General features: G+C 46.5%; 1 protein-coding gene across 2 annotated transcripts in view; it reads left to right on the top strand.

The window, feature by feature from the left end:
- Window positions 1-19,510, top strand: part of LOC136580946 (fibronectin type-III domain-containing protein 3A-like) — a 106,752-nt gene that overhangs the window by 278 nt on the left and 86,964 nt on the right. The window lies entirely within an intron of this gene.

The raw sequence follows: 19,510 nt of genomic DNA, 5'->3' as shown, positions 1-19,510 counted from the left end.
GCACTGCTTTTTATTTTTTTGCATTGCACCGGGACTGTGTGCAATTGGTTTGCAAAGATCAGAAGGGGTTAACAGGTTTGCAATGGGTTAATTATCAGGGCAGACTATGGGATTTGCCCCCTCTGTGCCCTCTCAGTCTGTTGCCCCCTCCTCCCCCTGTCTTTGCCTCCTGGAAATGCCACGTAGACTTCAGTGACTGCAGATGGAGAGGTTCCTGCGCCCTCCCTGCTCACTTTTCTCTCCCCCTCCTCCTTTTTTCCTCTCTCACTTCTTTCTCACATCAGTCCCGAATCTTTGATGGGACTTGTGCCCCTTATTTTAGGACTATTTTTCTGTCCTGTTACTCCATCAGGCGGCGCAGGCTTCACCCCCCTCCTAGTCCAAGTCATAACAAAGGGCTATTGACTTTTTGGTTGACGTCACCTCTATGGACAGTTACTTGTTGCAGGCGGCTCTGGTGTCAGTAGAGGGGGCAGAATGAGGGGTGTTTTTTTTGGGGGGGGGGGGGGACAGTAGTTATTGCTTTAAACCCGTCTCATCGCCAGATTGATACTTTGTAACTTCTTTTGAATTATTTGTAAACAGTTCTGAAAAGTTTGAAACAATAACAAAACTTTGTCAGAAGTTTATCTTAGAAGAAAGTTCTTCTTTCTCCCATTGTTGAAGTATAACTCCGAGGATGCTCTGGAATTGTCATGTGATTAAGCTTTAGCCCCTTCTAATCCTGGCGGTGATCTGGTATTGCATGGTCAGATGGGGATTCCAATGGACTCTTGAGGAATGTATTATGCTCATATTAACACTTTGAGCGCCGGCACTCTTTGACTGTGCTCTCTGGAAGGTCCAGATGACAAGAGCATGGCTGTCACCTGAATCTTGTCACTTGCATTTCCTGTATGGACCCATTCACACAGACGTATACAATGTTGGTCCGTGAAAATCATACCCTTTTCACTGCGTACATATATACATGTTGTATTGCCTTTTTGATGCATGTGCGCATTTTTAATATCTGTATTTACTGTATTAAAAAAAAAAAATGCCCAATTGATGTCACTTTTTTCCACTGTCTTCTGGCGTCATGTGAAAAGTACAGCGAATATGCACGCAGCTGCGCATCTGCTATGTTTTTACATGATCCCATTGACTTTCATGGGTGATTTTTGGTCTGTAAATACGGATGAAAATGGTAGCGTTATATGATGTCCACATTAGATCTGTAAAAAATATGGACGTAATACAGACAGAAAATACGCCTCATGTGATTGGGCCCCAGAGAAAACTGTCACCCGCTGGGTCCCTGCGTAAACATACCCATCACCCACTTTCAGGTGGCACGGCACTCAAAGCGTTAGAGAAAACGTTCTTAAGGCCCATTTCACACGGGCAGAATATTTCTGCGTTCCGCAGCTAAAAATAAAGCCCAATCTGCTGCAGATTTCCTCTCATTACCTGCATGTAAACACGTGGAATTTACTGCGCTTTTATCTGCGGTTTATGGAAATACTCTGCCCATGTGGAAGGACCTCAAGAATGGAGGAGAGTGATTGCTAACCCCGGGCTTCACAGCTACATTCGCCATGGAGTTGCACGATGTTTGTGTGTGTGCAGCTGCAACAAAACCGCTATAGGGTCCATTCACATGTGGCAGATGTCTTCCAGAAATTGCTGCCAACACAACTCCGTGCCGATGAATGGGACTGACTTGGATTTGCAGAAACTTCTGCAACAAACCTGCCTTTTCCGTGGTCAAAATCTGCTTGTCTAAATCTGGATTTTCACACAGATTTAGGACTTTATTTCAAAATCTGCCTGTTAGAATTGGATTTTTCTGCACGATGGAGTATTCCGCTGTGTGACCGTGCCCTAAAGGTACCTTCACAGCGTATCTGCTGCGGGCAGCGAAAAACCTGCAGCAAATATGCAAAAAATCCGCAGAGGATAAATCCGCAATTCAATGGACTTGGCGTTTTTTAAATTTATTTTTTTAATTGCAGAAATGCTGCTGATTTTAACCCTTGTAGTTCAAGTGTTGAAATCTGCGGCAGACATCCACAACATAAACAGACAGGGAGTTAGAATCTGCAACGTTTTGTAAAATGTTGCAACAGAATTGTTACAGAAAGTGAAGGAGATTTCCGAAGTCTCCATATGCCTTGTACTGTAAATGCTGGGGATTTCCAGCCTATGTGAAGGTGGCCTATGGAAGAGGTGCTACTGCATGCGGCTGAGTTCCTTGGTAAGGAAAAGAAAGTCCTAGTAATCATGTTTGGCCTGTATAGCTGAGACATCCGTTTATTAGCTTGATGCAGAAAAATGTAAAAAAAAAACAACAATTTCCATTTATGTCCAAATCCTTTTTTTTTTCTTCTCCCAGTGGAAGTGACATTTTTGGACTAATCCCAGTGTTTATAATCAGTACATGGCCCAAATACCATGATACGGGTCGTGAAGCACTCATAGGCCAATATCGACCTTACATATGGAGTAATCATCATTCAGATCCCAGCTGGGATGATTGTATGTCACTGATCAAAACAAATGAGCGGTGAGGACTGCACTGCTCAGAGAGCGTTCACACTGAGTTTTGTATCTGGTACGTTTTAATGTATATGTCACAGAGTGTAAACAAAGATGACAATATATATCAGTTAAACACATCTGTTTACATACATTCTTACATTAGGCACATATACATTCTTACATTAGGCACATATACATTCTTTTGAAGAAGAAAAGAGTCTTGGAAAATTCCTCTTTCTTCAAAGACTTTTGCGTTTCCTAGAAGGAGAAGCATGTTGCGCAGTACTGCATGCTGTACAAAACGCCAGGCCAAGGGAGAGCATTGCAAACAAATGTACCCCTTGTTTAGCGGGACACAATAAAGTAGTCGACTCCATTACAATGTACTGCGAAAGGAAAGACTTGGAAAGCAAACGTAGGACACTTGGACGCGGACGATACGCCTGTCCTCCTATGGGTGGGTTTATACTATATACTTTGTATACCTTACAGTATATTTTACCACCATCCTTAACGGATACAAAGAGCGCAGTGTGAACGCTCCCTTATTGACATTTCCTACACAAACATTTGGGTCACAGACTCGGTATTCCTGGAAGTCGATTTTTTTCCCCTCATTGATTAGGTGTGAACAGAACTTCTGGTCTGCGGGGCGACGGCTGGTCCAGTGCTGACGATGAGTACAAGCCCCAGTTTGAGTGCAAAAGTCTTTTTTGTTATTGATAGAAAAGTTGTGATATTTGGTAACAGCCGTGTAATAAGTTGTGTGTATTGTTGGGACATATTGATGTAGCAATATTACTGCATGTGTGAGACATTGTATGACGCAGGAAAGCTCCATAATCCGTCTCTCTGTTCTTACTGTGGCTTTTGAGCGACAAGTGTCTATGGGGAACAATATGGCTACTTGGCAATTGCTTATTGGTAATTAGTTACTTTGTGTCTTTACTGGTTTCCACATTTTTTTCTGCTGTTCTTTTCATCCGTGACTGCAGGCAGGTTTAGTAGTAACTTTGCTGGGAAAGTATATTTGTGGCATCTAAGTACAGATCTACCTTTTGCATGCGCACTTTGATCGGCCCCTGTACATAGGACCCACTGTCAAGCTCTTAAAGGAGATGTCCCGCGCCGAAACGGGTTTTTTTTTTTTTAAACCCCCCCCCCGTTCGGCGCGAGACAACCCCGATGCAGGGGTTAAAAAACCCACCCGCACAGCGCTTACCTGAATCCCGGCGGTCCGGCGTCTTCATACTCACCTGCTGAAGATGGCCGCCGGGATCCTCTGCCTTCGTGGACCGCAGCTCTTCTGTGCGGTCCACTGCCGATTCCAGCCTCCTGATTGGCTGGAATCGGCACGTGACGGGGCGGAGCTACACGGAGCCGCTCTCTGGCACGAGCGGCTCCATAGAAGACTACAGAAGACCCGGACTGCGCAAGCGCGGCTAATTTGGCCATCGGAGGCCGAAAATTAGTCGGCACCATGGAGACGAGGACGCTAGCAACGGAGCAGGTAAGTATAAAACTTTTTATAACTTCTGTATGGCTCATAATTAATGCACAATGTACATTACAAAGTGCATTAATATGGCCATACAGAAGTGTATAACCCCACTTGCTGCCTCGGGACATCTCCTTTAAGTGCCTGACGGTCGTCCCGACTATTGCTTCTCCTGTGCTTTCATATGAGCGTGCTAATCATTCCATTCAGAGGAAACAGGCAGTCATTCATAGATGAGCGACTGCCTGTTTACACAGACCGATTATGATGCCTGCATAAGCTGTCGTCGTTGGCTGTGATTACACTTTAACGGTTATCTCTTAGTTTCACACGATTTCCAGCGATTAACTGAAGATCATCGTTCCGTGTAGAAGGGTCGCAGAGCTTGATCTGTTAAGGGGAGATACTTTAAGGGGGAGGGGGGTACCAGGAAAAAAAACTACTGATGCCCTATCCTCAAGATAAGGATCCCTGGCGATGAGCCGATCTCCCAGCCCGCTGTCAGTGCAGCAGGCCAGATGTGTCTCACCGGGTACGGGAGCGGATGTGCCCTAGCTGGCTGCAATGGGAGGTGGCTATTACACTTCCGCCACCTATAACAAATATTTGCGTTCTAACTGTGCCATGTAAAAGGACCTTTATGGCAGAAGAGATATCTGCAATCATGGACACACCATAGTGTTATAATGGGTCAGCAGCCTGTAGTTTATAATAGCGATGTGTTTAACTATCGAATCACATTCACAGCTAAAATGGACATATTAGGGAGTTGCCATCTAGGCGATTTCCTAGTATGTTCAGTACCCTGCCACCAATGTGCACCTGAGATCGAGAATACATTGGCCACTTCTATTTCTGACATGCAGCCAAGTGATACACAACTCTAAGTTTAGTTTGCCATGTGCCTATATTATCGGACACGGGGCGCGCCATCCGAATACATCAGGCATTATGATACACCGTATTGTACCAACCGAAGCTCAGCTATATTTTTTTAGTGGCAGGGAAGCTGCTCAGTATATAATTTATTAGCCACACTCCCCTTTCCTAACACTGTGAAAGTGTCAAAGTGTGGCGGGGGCTTGATAAATATCGTATTAGTCCGAGCGCCATTCTTTGCAGTGCAGTTGCCACTGAAAACCAGTACAATTGCATTAACAAATGTTCCTGGTAGCTAGAGCTCTTGATTTGTTCCCAGGAGCTTGCAATCTATCAGTGCTGTATGTCTGTATTGTAGAACTATATATATAATATTTTTTTTAACCCCATCAGAATATGTAATAATGCAAATAAACTTCCTGCAAATGAGTTGTAGCAGCGTGTCTTCAGGTGCCCTTTGTTAATGTCTTCACACGCTGTGATGCTTTGTATTGCACATTATTATTGCTGTAATTTCCTTATTGACACTTATCTGCAAATGAGCGTCCTCCTCAGAATGCTTGTAATGACACCAAGAGGAAATGCCAGACCCAACGGTTTAGCCAAATATAGTCTTTATCGGTCATGTGACGGCATTATCGCAATTCGTAGGAAAAAGAGAAGAAGTTCAGCAGCGTTATGTGCAGATGAATGGATGGCAGGGGGATAATTAAGCTGAATCGTGACATCAGAATAGCCCTTTAATACAAGACGCCCAGTTTAACCAGTGTTCCCATATTTCTGATTGCTCTCTGCTACCTGTGACTCTCTAGCTGTAGTGAAGCTACACCTCCTGTCATGCCCTGTCGAGGTCCTTCTGCAATCCTCACCTTAAGTTAAAGTGAACCTCCACTGATACTTGCACCTATTCCAAAATTGAGTGTGCAGAATCGCAGTTGCACGCTGGGCGTCCCAGCCACTGAAGCAACTGTCCCACCAATGCCAATGAGTATTGTCTCTGGGTCCTAATTAATAGGACCCATGCACAGTACTTGCCGGGTGTCCTATGGTTCTCTAAGCAACTATACATTCCACATGTGCTCCGTATGTCCAATGTCAGATCGGAGAAGAGAGTATCCATCGAGGTTCACTTTAACAATTGCCTGAAGATGGACTTCCCCTTTAAGACCAGCTCTTCAGAAATGGATTGCATTAGTCTCCAGCTGTTCCCACCTATGATATGTTCTCATTTTTTTTGGCGCGTATGGACGGTTTCAGTTGAACAGCTGTGTAATTGGCATTGTCTCCTTCTCTTCCATATGATTCAGCCTCAAGTTCTCCATTCTCTAAGCCGTCCCAGGGCGGCGGGGTTGAATTCCATAACAATGAATCCCAATCCATCTTGAAAAATTGTATGGCGTGAACGTTCGCTGCAGGCTACGTCGGTCGCCTGCGTCTCAGGTCTGCAAATATTTCTTTTTCCACCTTGTCTTTCTTTCCAGATTATTTCAGGGAACAAGCCGTCACAAGTGCAGCACTCAGGTGTACCTGCTCACGTCCCGCCCGCCCCTCACCCACCTTCATCGCTTGGCCCAGGCTGGATTCAGGCAATACCTTGGCAATGGCGTTGAATAATGAACGTCTAGAAGTGTTTCCTGGCAGGCCCTCTCCTCGCCTATAAATAGCCTTTTCAAAAAATGAGTAAGCTAATACTTTGCTGGGTTGGCTTCATTTTTGCTCATATAGATGCTCTCCCTTTCCCATAGAAGAACAGAGATTTCCTTGTTCTCCTGCAGATATCAGATCTCCTTTACCTGTCGTTGCGATGTTCAGTGATTAGCTCGCCGCTCTGCAATGCAACGTGAACAATGGTTCTTAAGTTTGGCCGGCTTAAAGTACCTTGTTGCCTAATAGGGCTGATAAAGCGTTAAGATGCCCGCATCCAGCAGGAATCGGGACGATTATCGATTGGTGTAAAGGCATGCCCGTGGTGCCACTCGTTAACCTCAGGCTGATGGACAGTTATGATTAAATATTTTACACGTGGGACATCCTGAGGAATGCAGTGGTACTTTTTAAAAACTTTGTTTCAATCTGGCTCCCAACTCAAGAAATTGTTCACGTGTCCTATACTAATTAGCAATGGCCCGTCTGATGGTTGGTCCACCTCCGGTGCCAGTGGTCCGGGCTCTCTCCATGCCTATTCCACTAATAAACGCCTTGCTGAGTGTTGTCTCCAGCAAGTATTCCGCCTTCAAGGCGATGACGCCTCAACGAGGGAAACGTAAGAGCTTTGAGTGTAGGAGGAATGCATGACGTCTCCAATGGGCAGAGCTGAAGACCTCAACAAGGAAGGAGTTGGGTCTTTTTTTTTTTTTAAGTAGGCGTAGAGACCGTTGGCAGAGGTGGACCGTCCATTGATGGTCCACAGCTAATTAGCATATGGCGCACAAACAATTTCTTAAGCGATATCTCGAGATGGGAACCAGATTGGTGCAAAATGAAGGTACCGCCGTATTCTTCAGGATGTCCAACGTGTAAAAATATATTGCGTTACTAGGCAAAATGTAAGCTGACGGGCTTCCTTGGTCCTCGAGAGTTCTTGGTCCTTGTGTATAGTGACATCGTACTGGCGGGCGTCTGGTGGCTGTCACATTACCTAATGTCTTCAAACAGAATCCCATGTTCAGATACTATGTTGCACGTGTGAACAACATCAGGACTTTTTAAAAGAGCTAAGTAACATTTTTTAAAACCTCTGCAAAGCAATTTAGAGAAGTTGTCTGTTGCGAACGGCCTTCTGCTTTGGTGTTCCGAAGGGTTCTGCAGCCGTTAATCTGCTTCGTGGTATTTCTGGTCCACCTATCTACTGTACTGTTCCTATCATCACTGTGTATCCAAAGCAGGAATGTGTTCTGCGTTTGTATAGTCTGGTCTTCAAGACTAAATAATGAAATCTCTATCTTGTGGCTATGGAGACACGAAGAAACAACGTTCCAATCACCATAATATACAGGGGGGGAAAGTATACTGACGCTTCCTAACCCAGAGCATGCTAAAAGGTCACCTTACTGGACTCCCTCAGGTGTCTGTGGACGGGTCTAACGGACGTGGGGGGAGAATTTCCCTAAATATATGCAACACATACACACTCAATGCAGCGCAGCTGAAACTTCACAGCAAAATCCAAATCAGTAACCGCGACACAACGCTTCCCCTCGCCTACTCATTCTTTGCGCTGTCAGCGCATCGCTGGTCAGGTGATGTCACTTCTGCACCACCTGACCAGCAGCACTCACTAGAGGCTGCCAAGTGACAGGGTGTGCTGACAGCACAAAGCTTTGATGGTAGCTGCTGGAATCATCTATGGATACACAACTACTCACAATTCGCAACGATGGTTCGGAATGCTGAGGATCTTGCCATTGAATCTTCCACTGTGGAAAATCTGCAGCATTCCCGCTCTGTGTGAATGTATCCAAAGGAGCCTCTGATACCATGTCTATTGGCTACATCAAAAGGAAATATGTGAGAGGGGCCTCAGATTAGGTTTTATGGGGTGGTTTGCCATTGCCTTCACCAACCTCTGAAGGATGGAAGGCAGAGTCAACCTTGAGTCCGGCTACCTGAACCAAGCGGAGATTGAACCCACAACCTTCTGGTCGTGAGCGAGAGCTTAGGACTGCATTGCCTTAACACTCTGCGCCACACAAGGCTCTTAGGAGGGGTGACAAGATACCCGTTAAAGCAAAAGACAATTACTAGCGTGAACCAACCCGAATCTGAGCGCTTTCTTTGTATCACTTCTCACAGAATATTAGGATTCTCCTTTGCCAACTTTTCTTTAAGTTGAAAAGATCCTTTTGTTACAATCCGTGTAATGGGCCGTTCTGCTGGGCGCATGTTCCGTCAGTGCGCTGCCCGTTTATTTTATGGGCCGCGCACGGACAAATTATACCTTGCGATGCTGGTCACACGCGTGAGCCTTCACATGGACCGATGGTCCCTGGGCAAAAATGAATCGCAGCATGTATTATTCTGGTGCCCCTTCTAGTTAATGGATGCATAAAAAGAAAAAAAAACCCTAATGCGGGGCGGGCATGTTTGCACAGTTTTTTCACACACCTATTCAAGTGCTATGCAATATGAGCGGGCAGTTCCTGTGTATGTTGAAATATTCAGCTCTTTGGGCAAAAAAAGGGGTAAAATCTGTATTTAATGCACCTGCAACAAAAAACATTCACCGATGCATTAGCCGACCTTTTAGTATCACAACATTGTAGCGTCCTTACTGGCACCAGAACCTGAGCAGCATATGTGGGTGTTACATAGATGACATCCCCCTGGACTTAGGATCTCAAGCAGGGGCGTAACTAAAGGCTCAGGGGCCCTGATGCAAAACGTGAGCTGGGGCCCACCCTTTATCTGTACCCGTACCCATACCTAAACCCTGCTGCATAGAGACATAACTTGAAGTTCTTGAACCCCAATGCAAAACCTGTAACAGGGCCCCCAACTATAATGCTTTACTCATAGTACTGGGCTCCCTATATGGAGAAGAGAGGCCTTGTGGGCCCCTAAGGCTCCTGGGCCCCGGTGCAACCGCATCCCCTGCATCCTCTATAGTTACGCCCCTGATCTCAAGTGACTGTTGGTTGACGAGTTCAGTTCTTCCCTGTGAAAATCGGTCCACCATGTAAAATCTGTTAGTGATCCGGTCCATGTGTGAGGTCTCCCTTATAAGATTTACCTGATTGACATGAATGTGACCAAGAATCTGACTGACTCCACAAACAGTATAAGGAGTCGAGGAACCTCACAATGACTTTGCCTGTCTTCTAAGTTGCATGTTTTCTTCTCCTTTTATGCCTGCTTTCTGTATGCTGGCTTATGGTGTGCCTATTGATCCATAATATGGACCTGTAGGCACTTCGCGTGCCGCCATATGGTACCTGTTTGTGATGCGCTGCGTTCTCCCTGAGAAGCAATGTTTCTAGCGAAGGCGCTTCCATCGTACAGCAAGCAAAGTGGATTCTGTGCAATTATAATAAGTTCTATAGAAGTTTAGAGGGTACAGAAGTCCAGGGAAGGTCCCAGCTAGGGCCGTACACAAGAGCGTGCAAGGTTCTAAGCTCCTGCTATCGGCTCGTCGTGAGTTTTATTTCTCTCCGACGTGATAGTTGTAGCTTGTGTATAAAAACTACTTTTGTATCTTGCACTGGAAAAGCGAAAGTTGGCATGTGATTGGTTGCGAGGGACAATGCCCCATGTTTGTTTCATCATCCCTGGGTTCTATACGTGTCTTCGGCCCCTGGGAAGCGAGGTGGAGACCGTTTATATAACAACTTAACATGTTTCTGGAATGGGGAAAACTCCTGCTGAGAGAAGTATGGCTGGAGGGGATGCATAGGGCCCCTCCGCAAGAAATAGAAGAATGTTAACCCTTTTACTGCCACCTCAAGAATGTTACTGGCAGAGGAAGATTTGTAGCTGCTGCCATGAGTTTCTGAACTCTGCTGCAATAGTATTTACTAAGAAACTTGGAAGGTTTTAAAGCCCTCAAGTTCGACCTAAAGCCTGCCTCTGCCGCGGTTCTTGTGCGGGTTTTTGGGGTGTGTTCAGATGCGTCGGGTTTACAGTGTGAATTCTGCATGGAATCTGCAAAATTTCAATTTATGTAGCGGATTTTGGCAGCAGATTTCAGCCTTTGAATTGCAAAGGTTAATACCACACGAAGAAGGAGGAGGGTGCATTCTGGGAAAAACTGCAGCAAACTGTTACATTCTGCAGACTTTAGATCTGCACTGTGGTCACTTCTGTTTTCGATGTGGAAATGCTGTGGAATTTGCCCCTGCAGAAAACCCCCAGCATTTCTGCAATGGTGTAAATGGTTCCAACTGGATAGACGTTCAATAGCCACGTGACGGGCAAAAAAATATTTCTGTGAACTTTCTGTCAAAGAAAGAACTTTCGTTTGACTATCAGACACAAATTTCAAACATGGCGGACTTCATTCCAGATGAGTCTGTCATCAGTTGGCTGAGTAGATCGTTTACTATGTTTCACTTAATGAATGATTGCTTTAGTTATAATTACCCATTTTTATCTGTGAACGGGCAACTCTTGGGGTGAAGTCATGTGTGACAGATTTGCGGCAGAAGTTTCTCAGACTTTCCCCTTCACTTGAATGAGGCTCGCAGAAATTCACACGGTTGGCATCCATCCAATTGACTAATCGATATTTCTGCAACAAATCTGTTATCTTTGAACGTCCCTTTATTACTCATCCCATTTATCGCGAATGCTGTATCAATTTGGTAAATCGCCATGCATCCGTAAAGTCGGATTCTGGTAGTGAAGTTGCATCAAGTGAACAACAAAAAGTGGAGTGAATGCATTGATTTAAATGGCGTTTTCATGTTGCGATGTCACAAGATGGCTGTTGATATGTACGAAACTGTAGCAAAAGTCAATTAGACCTTGTATAAAGGGGTTTCGGAACTACTGCGCTCCAACAACCAATCAGAGTTCAGCTTTCATTTTCCGAATCGTAGAGGAAAAATGAAAGCCGACTCTGGTTGTTCTGAGCGTCAATGGCTGTTTTCTCAGTCGGCCTTGGTACATGAAGCCCTTTGTCTTACCCAAGGCCCAGTTTCGTTCTGGAGTCACATCGGGACATGAACCCTGGACCGGTGTTTTTCTGCACTATTACCGATCATCACTGTGTTCTCTTGCATAACAGCGTGGGAGAACTTCTGATTTTACGGGTTTTGACCTCGTTTGGCATTAAACCAATAGTATGAGGCCCGTGCAGATACTTTTACCGTGGACTCCTATATAAATAGATGTGCGATGTTTAGAAGGGGTGTTTGACGAAGATTCGGGCCTCGTTCGCGGTTACAGCAGGTCGGTATTCTGCATCACCAGGTTATATTTCTGATGCAACATACTGATCCAACTGCGCAAATGTGGAAGAGGTCTTGTACTGTTTTTCATGATCTGGATGGCGCAGCCAAAGGGGAGACCTGATCATAAATCAGTGGGGCTGCCGAAAGCTCCCAGCTGATGCTGACCGATCGGTAAAGGCCCTCACAGGCTGATGATCAGACATGAACATTTGGGAAAGGATCGTTTGCTGATCATTGTCTTAGGTGAATACGCCGGTGATCAGCGATGGATACGCAAAAAGTAATTCGACTGATCGGATCTTTTGTGTGAGTATAAAAATGTTTGTCCGTCGGCAGCGCATCCTATAGTGTAAAACGGGAGTCGTACCTCTGATGGATGCATTCTGTATGGGGGTAAACCATCATGGTGGCGAGCATTTGTCCCGGTGCTACTGATCATCCACCTGTTTAACCGTAATTAACAAGTGGTCCATGCCCATACAAAATTGCCCTTAAAGGCATTCTCCGGGACTTTTACTGTTGATGCCCTATTAATAGGATAGGTCATCCATAGTTGATAGACGGGGTCTGCCGCTTCGATCCCCATCAGCAGATAGCACTGTCTATATTGCAGTAACCCACTTGGGTTGGTACTGCAGGCATAACTGTCATTGGATTCAGTGAGAGCCATGCCTGCAGTACCAAACCAGGCCACTGAAATACAGACAGCGCTATCTGCTTCCAGCACAGTCGTACTGACAGTGGCCAGGTGAGCAGCTGATCTATGAAGATCCTGATTGGCAGACCCCGTCTATCAACTATTGTTGACGTGTCCTTAGGTTTAGGCATTAACTGTTTTTTTAAGGTATTTGCAGTACCAAGTCGGAAGGAAGCCCTTGTCAGTTGTTCACAAGGTACAGAACAGGACTTGGGCCTCCGATCCACCTGCTCAGCCGCCGTCGTTAAGCTCCATCCTAAAGTTAACCATTATCAGGACGATATTAGAGCCTGAACCCCGGCTCCTGGTAATTAATCCTTGATCCGGTCTGCACGTTGTGTTGCGCTGAGGACAGGCCGTCCTGTGAGTAACGCGACCGTTCCCATGCTCCAGAAATATTCACAAAGGGAAATAATATTTTTGATAACGTCATTACCTTGACATTATAAGGTTATGGCTGAGCAGTCTGGATTACTGCTCCTTTGTTTCCCTCCCTCCGTGCCAGACATTACGGCAGCCTGCGCCCTCGTACGTCAGCGACTATTAAAGGTATACAGGTGCTTTCTACCTGCGCTGCGGTGGCGCCGAATGTTTTTCATCTACCGTGAAAGCGGCTCTGTTGACTATGAATATCGCATATCGCTCGGTCTCTGTACGCCGGGACGTGTTTTGAAAGTCTATGTCATATCCATTGCAGTACGTACACTAGAGAATACCCACGATGCACCTGGGAGTGATCTCCAGAGCCCTCGGATAAAACCTAATCAAGTCCTGGAAGGAATATATTCAGAGTGATGCAACGTGAGATCCAAATCAGTGTGGAGAAGGTTGTAATCTACTAGTTAATGTATCTCCTAATCAGAGGGATAGAAGTATATTCAACCAGACTCTGTATGTTCACGAATAAAATGTTGGAACTACAGTGAAGACTGACACAGAGAGCGGTGGGAAATAGGATAGGATGCAAGAAGAGATTTCTCTTGGCATAACAATGGGGGGTTTATTAAAAACCCTTGGGGGCGTTGCATTGACTATTTCTAGTGGTTGTCACTTTTAACCCCTTTAGTGGCACGCTCCGAAAATCTACTAAAAATCAGTGTTGAATTGTGCTGAAGACTACCTAAACCTGCCACTGAAGGGGTTAAAGGGTTATTCTGGTTGGAACGAGTTATCTCCTATCCATAGGATTGGGGATAACTGGCTGACCGCTGGACCCCCACCAATGCTGAGAACAGGGTCCAGTCTGTCCCCAAATGAATGGAGCAGAGGTAGCCACTCCATTATTTTCAATGGCAGTGCCAAAGATTGCCGAGCCCTTGAACTCTGCAATCTCCAGCCCCCTCATTGAATCAAATGGAGTGGCGGTGCACCTGCGTGACCTCCAATCTGTTCATTCGAGGACTTTCTGGACCATTGTTCTCAAGATCGATGGGAGTCCCAGCGATAAGACCCCCCCCCCCCCCCCCCAGCTGATCAGCTAGTTATCCCCTATCTTGTGAATAGGGCATTAATTGTTTCCACTTTCATGTCCCCACAGCACCATAAACTAAGTTATGGTGTTCAAAGGGGTGGTGACGGAATCGGGGATGTATTCTTTTGTACGCTCCTGTGATCCAACAGTGTCACAAGTTTATAGTGCTGGGGGGGGGGGGGGGGGGGCAGGATCCCTTTAAAGGGGATATCTTACAGGATAGGAGATAACTATCTGGTGGTCCAACCACTTGAGTTAGCGGGTTTTACAGGGACAACTATTGTCTGAAGAGCCGTTTGATATAGATGCTAAAGCGAACAACTACTTGTGTGCAATTGTTGTTCACTTGTTGAATTTTATGATCACTAAACAAATTGTTGGGAAGACTTAAGCCCCATTTACACGGGACGACTGTTGGGATGCCCGACACTCGTCCCCGTGTATACTCGCTCTCGTGCTGCTGCACAGGAGCAAGTATCGTTGGCTCGCTCACAAACTGGCCAGCAGGGGGCCGGGGTGGCTGGAGGAGATTTCTCTCCTCGCTCTCCCCTCCCCTCTCCATTCACTTAGCACAGCGGCCGTTGAGTACTGAACGGCTGCTATTTGCACTCATCATTCAGGATTTTATGGAGGCTAAATGATGAGCGATGATCCTGAACGATGACTTATCAATGTAAACAGCGGCTGTTCTGAGCGGCCGCTGTGGAAAGTGAACGGAGAGGGGTGGGGGAGAGCGAGGAGTGAAATATCCTCCTGCCTCCCCACTGTGAGCCAACGATACTAGCTCCCGAGCAACCGCATGGGAGCGAGTACATGTGGGGACCAGTGTCTGGCATTGTTTGCCCAACAGTCGTCCCTTGTAAAAGGGGCTTTACACGGGCTAAAATATAATTCGACAACTAGTTAAGGGGTGTGAGGTTCTTTGGCGGCGTGTATTTGAAATTTCAACACTTCCCCAATGTACGCCCATTGGTTGCCCAGTCCACTCACACATTTTTATGTGTTTTCAGGGACTACTTTGTGATAAGTGGGAGGACAAAAACCTGAAGATAATCAGTGTTTGGTGGGAGGCTTGTTGTTGGCCAGTAGTTTATACCAGGTGATAATCAATCAGCGACTATTTTTAGGTGAGCTGAAAAAAGCGAATAGTGAATAAAAGTTGGTGGCCATGATTACAAAGAACAATTGTTCTTTGATCTACCGACCGACTACTCGGGTGATGGTTGTCCTATGTAAGTCCACTTTTAGGCGAATACAGGCTTGGAGATCCAGCAGTCGGGCCCAAACTGAACAGATAGTTAATCCTGTTGTGGTAAGAGTGTTCTCTCGCAGCAATAACCTCCTTCTAGATAGTTTTGTGATCAGCAGTTCATGGGTCTGGCTTTAATAACCTCCAGCAATTAGTTGTCACCAGGGAATGTCACGTCTGGCCATTAATTTTCTGGCCGCTACAAGGAATTGTAGCAATACATGGCAGTTATTATAAAGAATGGCTGCCAATTGTAATGCATGGATGGGCTCGGCTCAGCAGGGCAGGTCTGAACCTCCGCCTCGTAGAAGGATGCTTTCGAGGAAGTGACCAAGCTCTAGAATATCCTTATTGCTTGTAGGGGCTCTCCTCATGAGACAATCTTTTTTATTGTCCTGGTAGGAGATCACGATGACTCGGAAATAGCTGAAGAGTGTTGGAAGATCTCTGCAGCACACTGGTTTTGAAGGCTCCATCGTTTGAGATGACTTCATTCTTTGCCGTAAGGCTGGCCACAGTTATGTAGCTACTATGTATCAATGATGTGGCCACAGTTATGCAGCTACTATGTATCGATGATGTGGCCACAGTTATGTAGCTACTATGTATCAATGATGTGGCCACAGTTTTTCCAAGTATTTTATACAATGTGTGCGCACGGGCTGCAGAGGACAAACATTCCGATAATGGGAATTAGTAGTTTAAGGGCTCATGTCCACGGGCAAAATATGATTTAAGATCCGCAGCGGATCTCCCGCATGCGGATCCGCACCCCATAGGGATGCATTGACCACCCGCGGGTAGATAAATACCCGCGGATCGTCAATAAAAGGGATTTTAAAAAAAATGGAGCATGGAAAAATCTGGACCATGCTCCATTTTCGTGCGGGTCTCCCGCGGGGACGGCTCCCGCGGGCTTCTATTGAAGCCTATGGAAGCCGTCCGGATCCGCGGGAGACCTAAAATAGGAATTTAAAGTATTTACCATCCGTAGCGGGCCGGGAAGGTCTCCTCTTCCTCACGGCCGCATCTTCCTTGCTTCGGCTCGGCGGATGTGCCCGGCGCATGCGCGCGGCACGTCGACGACGTGCCGGCGACGTGCCGCCGGCGTCAGGAATTCATCCGCCGGCCGAAAATGAAGATCCGGCCGTGAGGAACAGCTGACTTTCCCCGCCCGCGCCGGATAGGTAAATGCTTTTAAATTGCTATTTTCGGCGCTCATGTCCGCGGGGCAGGAGGGACCCGCTGCAGATTCTCCATTGAGAATCTGCAGCGGATCTTATTTTCCCCGTGGACATGAGGCCTAAGGGTTGCAGCTTCTTGTTTTCATGTAGTGAGCGAGTTTAACACTGAGGTCACTGATTCCAATTCCGGGACGACTCTTATGAATACTGCTGTAAACTGGCCTGAGGAGCCAAGATTGGAATTATCAGACATGTTGCTGCCAGCGCTGACTGATATGTGAGCATTCCCAGGGTCTCTCTAATCTGATGGAGCCTATTTACTGTCCTCGGGGCACACTACACCGCCCCAGGATGCACAGATTGTAACCAGGCTATGCAAAGATCTGCCCTAAATGCCACGGACTACTTGGATTCTTCTTCCACTTAGCTGTTCTGTGTAAAGCAAACCTATCATCCAAATAATCACTCAACCGAGGAAATGTAAGAGCTGGCGGAAGCTTCTACACGGAAGAAATAAAGGCCCTTTTACATGGGATGACAGTCGTTTGGACGGCACGAGTGCTGACGTCACCGCTAAGGTCGTCAACGCTCCGGCAGAGCATTTAAACTGAAAGTCCTGCCGGCGGCCCGCTGGCTTCTCGCTCAGCGCTTCCCCTATTGGAAGCGCCAAACTTGAAGCATTCAAACGGAACGAGAAGCCAGCGAACCAGCGAGTGCTAACGAGGTTTTTTTTAAAGCTTACTGAAAGGTCAGCTTAAACAATTAAGAACGACAAGCGATTTTCCCCCCCCCCCCTCCGCTCCGCTTTCACACTGATCGATTATCACTCCCTTTCGCTCATTTGAATGAATTTTGAGCGCTAATCGGGCCTTATGGGTTGTTGCATGGGACCTCCGGTTACCTCTAGGGGTTCCACTAGAGATCCGGCTTAAAATGCATGCAGCGCTTTTTCTTCCGTCTGAAACCTAGGGGCTGAACGGAAACTGAACAGACCCCACTATAGTCAGTCGGGACCCCACTATAGTCAATCAGGTCTCTTCAGTCCGGTCCTGAGACGCTCGGCCACAGGGATTCCCCTTTCCTGCCCACCGAATGGAGCACAAAAGCAGAACCCCGGGAGCCGATGGGAAACCTAGGGTGGTGACTTTTAATTGGCTCGCTAGTCATTTCAGTTTGCCTAAAAATAGTCGCAGGTTTAAACAGGCAATTGTTTTGTCTTTTAATGACTCAGACTCGCTAATTGGCCAATAAGGTTTGCGGGGGGTGGGGGGGGGGGGTGCTCTTCAGCTACCGTGACCATGAACAACAATCGCTCCGTAATAAATGCAATATCAGATCGGTGTGGTCTTACTCCTGACTCCTCCGCCGGTTGTGGCGAATGTGCCTGCAGCTCAGTCCAAATCGCTTGTGTAGGAATGAGCTGCAATACCCGCTACAGAATGTATTGCTGTGTCCATGGTAAGCACTGAAGGGACCTCATCCCTCACCTGAACGATGCAGCCCCTCCAACCAGTTAATTGGCATGGGTGGCGGGAATCGAACCCACTCAACCTGATATTGATGGCCTGTCCTAGGGACCCCCATTCCGACCGGGGGAGTGCCTTATGGTTTACTAGCACAGTATACGGTGTACGCTGTGGAGCGCCGTGCTCTTTCAGGTTGCTCTCCTATGGATAGGCCATCAATATTAAAGGCCTGGAAAAAAACTATAAAAATTGGTGCATTTTCACGCATTGTTTTCTTGCAGCGCTGATGGCAGCCGGGTACGCCATCCACCGTATATACGCCATAGCCACGGGTTCACACCGTCCCGTCACATGGACAGGGTTATGTCGGGAATTGTTGGACCTGCTTCACCTCATATCCATCGCTCTGTCACGGGATGTAAAAGCCATTGTTTTGGCAGCAGCAGAGTTGGTCTGTCTGGACTTGAGATCGGTGAATTCCCTCAGGGCTGTAAAAGTAATGTGCTTTCCTTCTGATGTCAGGTGGGCGGTGGTGGAACGTAGACCTTGCGGTTTGACAGCGTTCTGTAAGGTTACCGTTCCGATTTCCCAATTCTGTTGTATCTCTACACATGTAGTTATTGCCCATGTCAATATTTGTTCAGATTGTTGCCACCCTCCCCCCTAAGCTTGCTGTTCGCACGGAGGTACTGCCGATCATTGGGTGTAAATGGGCCAACTAGCCGATGAACAGGTGTTTCTATGTTTATCAGACACTCGGTTCCTTTACATAACCCAGCTGTTTAGAGGAATGCTCGGGCCCAATTAGCCTGTGTTATAAGACCACCAGGCTACCAGTTTCTTGTTAATGTTTTTTTATTTTTAAACCCACTGAAATCAATAGGGGGGGGGGGGGTTATGGCTCGTTGACATCAGCGCTAGGTGTTTCCATTTTCTTGCCCCGTTCAGGTAGCCGGAAAACGGCAACCCCGTGGTTGAATGGATCCCTCTTGTAAAGGAACTGAACTGCAACAAACAGACCCCATTGACTATAGTCATATATATCAGTTTGGTTCCTGGCTTGCTGTCCGGCGTTCTACAAGATGAACCAGCACAGCATACAGTTCCATTTTCCCCCGCTTTTTACCAAAATCAGCGACCGCTTCCAAATGGAAACTCTGACGCTGATGTGAATGAGACCTCGTTTCACTTTTAATTCCGTTTCTTTGCTCCAAAAGTGGAACAGAGACTAAAAACCCAAACGGAGCCGTAATGCTGATGTGAGCAAGACCTTAGCCGTTGTGTCCAAATTGGCCATACATGTTTAATGACACCGGCAAAAGGATGAATAGTCCTTCGCTGATCGTTCCATGAAAGAATTCATCCATTTTTGTATCGGACAGAAATTTCAAACTTTGCCAACTTCGCTCCGGGCGCCGTCGGCCTATTGTCGCTCCGGGCGCCGTCGGCCTATCATCGGTTGACTAATGGGATTTTTTGTGGCCATTTTGTTATTTTTGAAACTGTCCCCTTATCCACGTTAATCTTCTGTGTTTGGACACATTTAGATACCCGACGGCCAAATAAGTTGGTGGCTTTTTGTTGTTGTTGATCTGCTGTATATCCTCGGTGATGGGCAACGTTTTGCCTATTTATATCATGCAACAATGTTGCAGT

This window comes from Eleutherodactylus coqui, chromosome 10, assembly GCF_035609145.1.
Source record: "Eleutherodactylus coqui strain aEleCoq1 chromosome 10, aEleCoq1.hap1, whole genome shotgun sequence".
Lineage (NCBI taxonomy): Eukaryota > Metazoa > Chordata > Amphibia > Anura > Eleutherodactylidae > Eleutherodactylus > Eleutherodactylus coqui.
The sequence above is the reverse complement of the archived record's forward strand: the minus strand, read 5'-3'. Positions and strand labels throughout refer to the sequence as shown.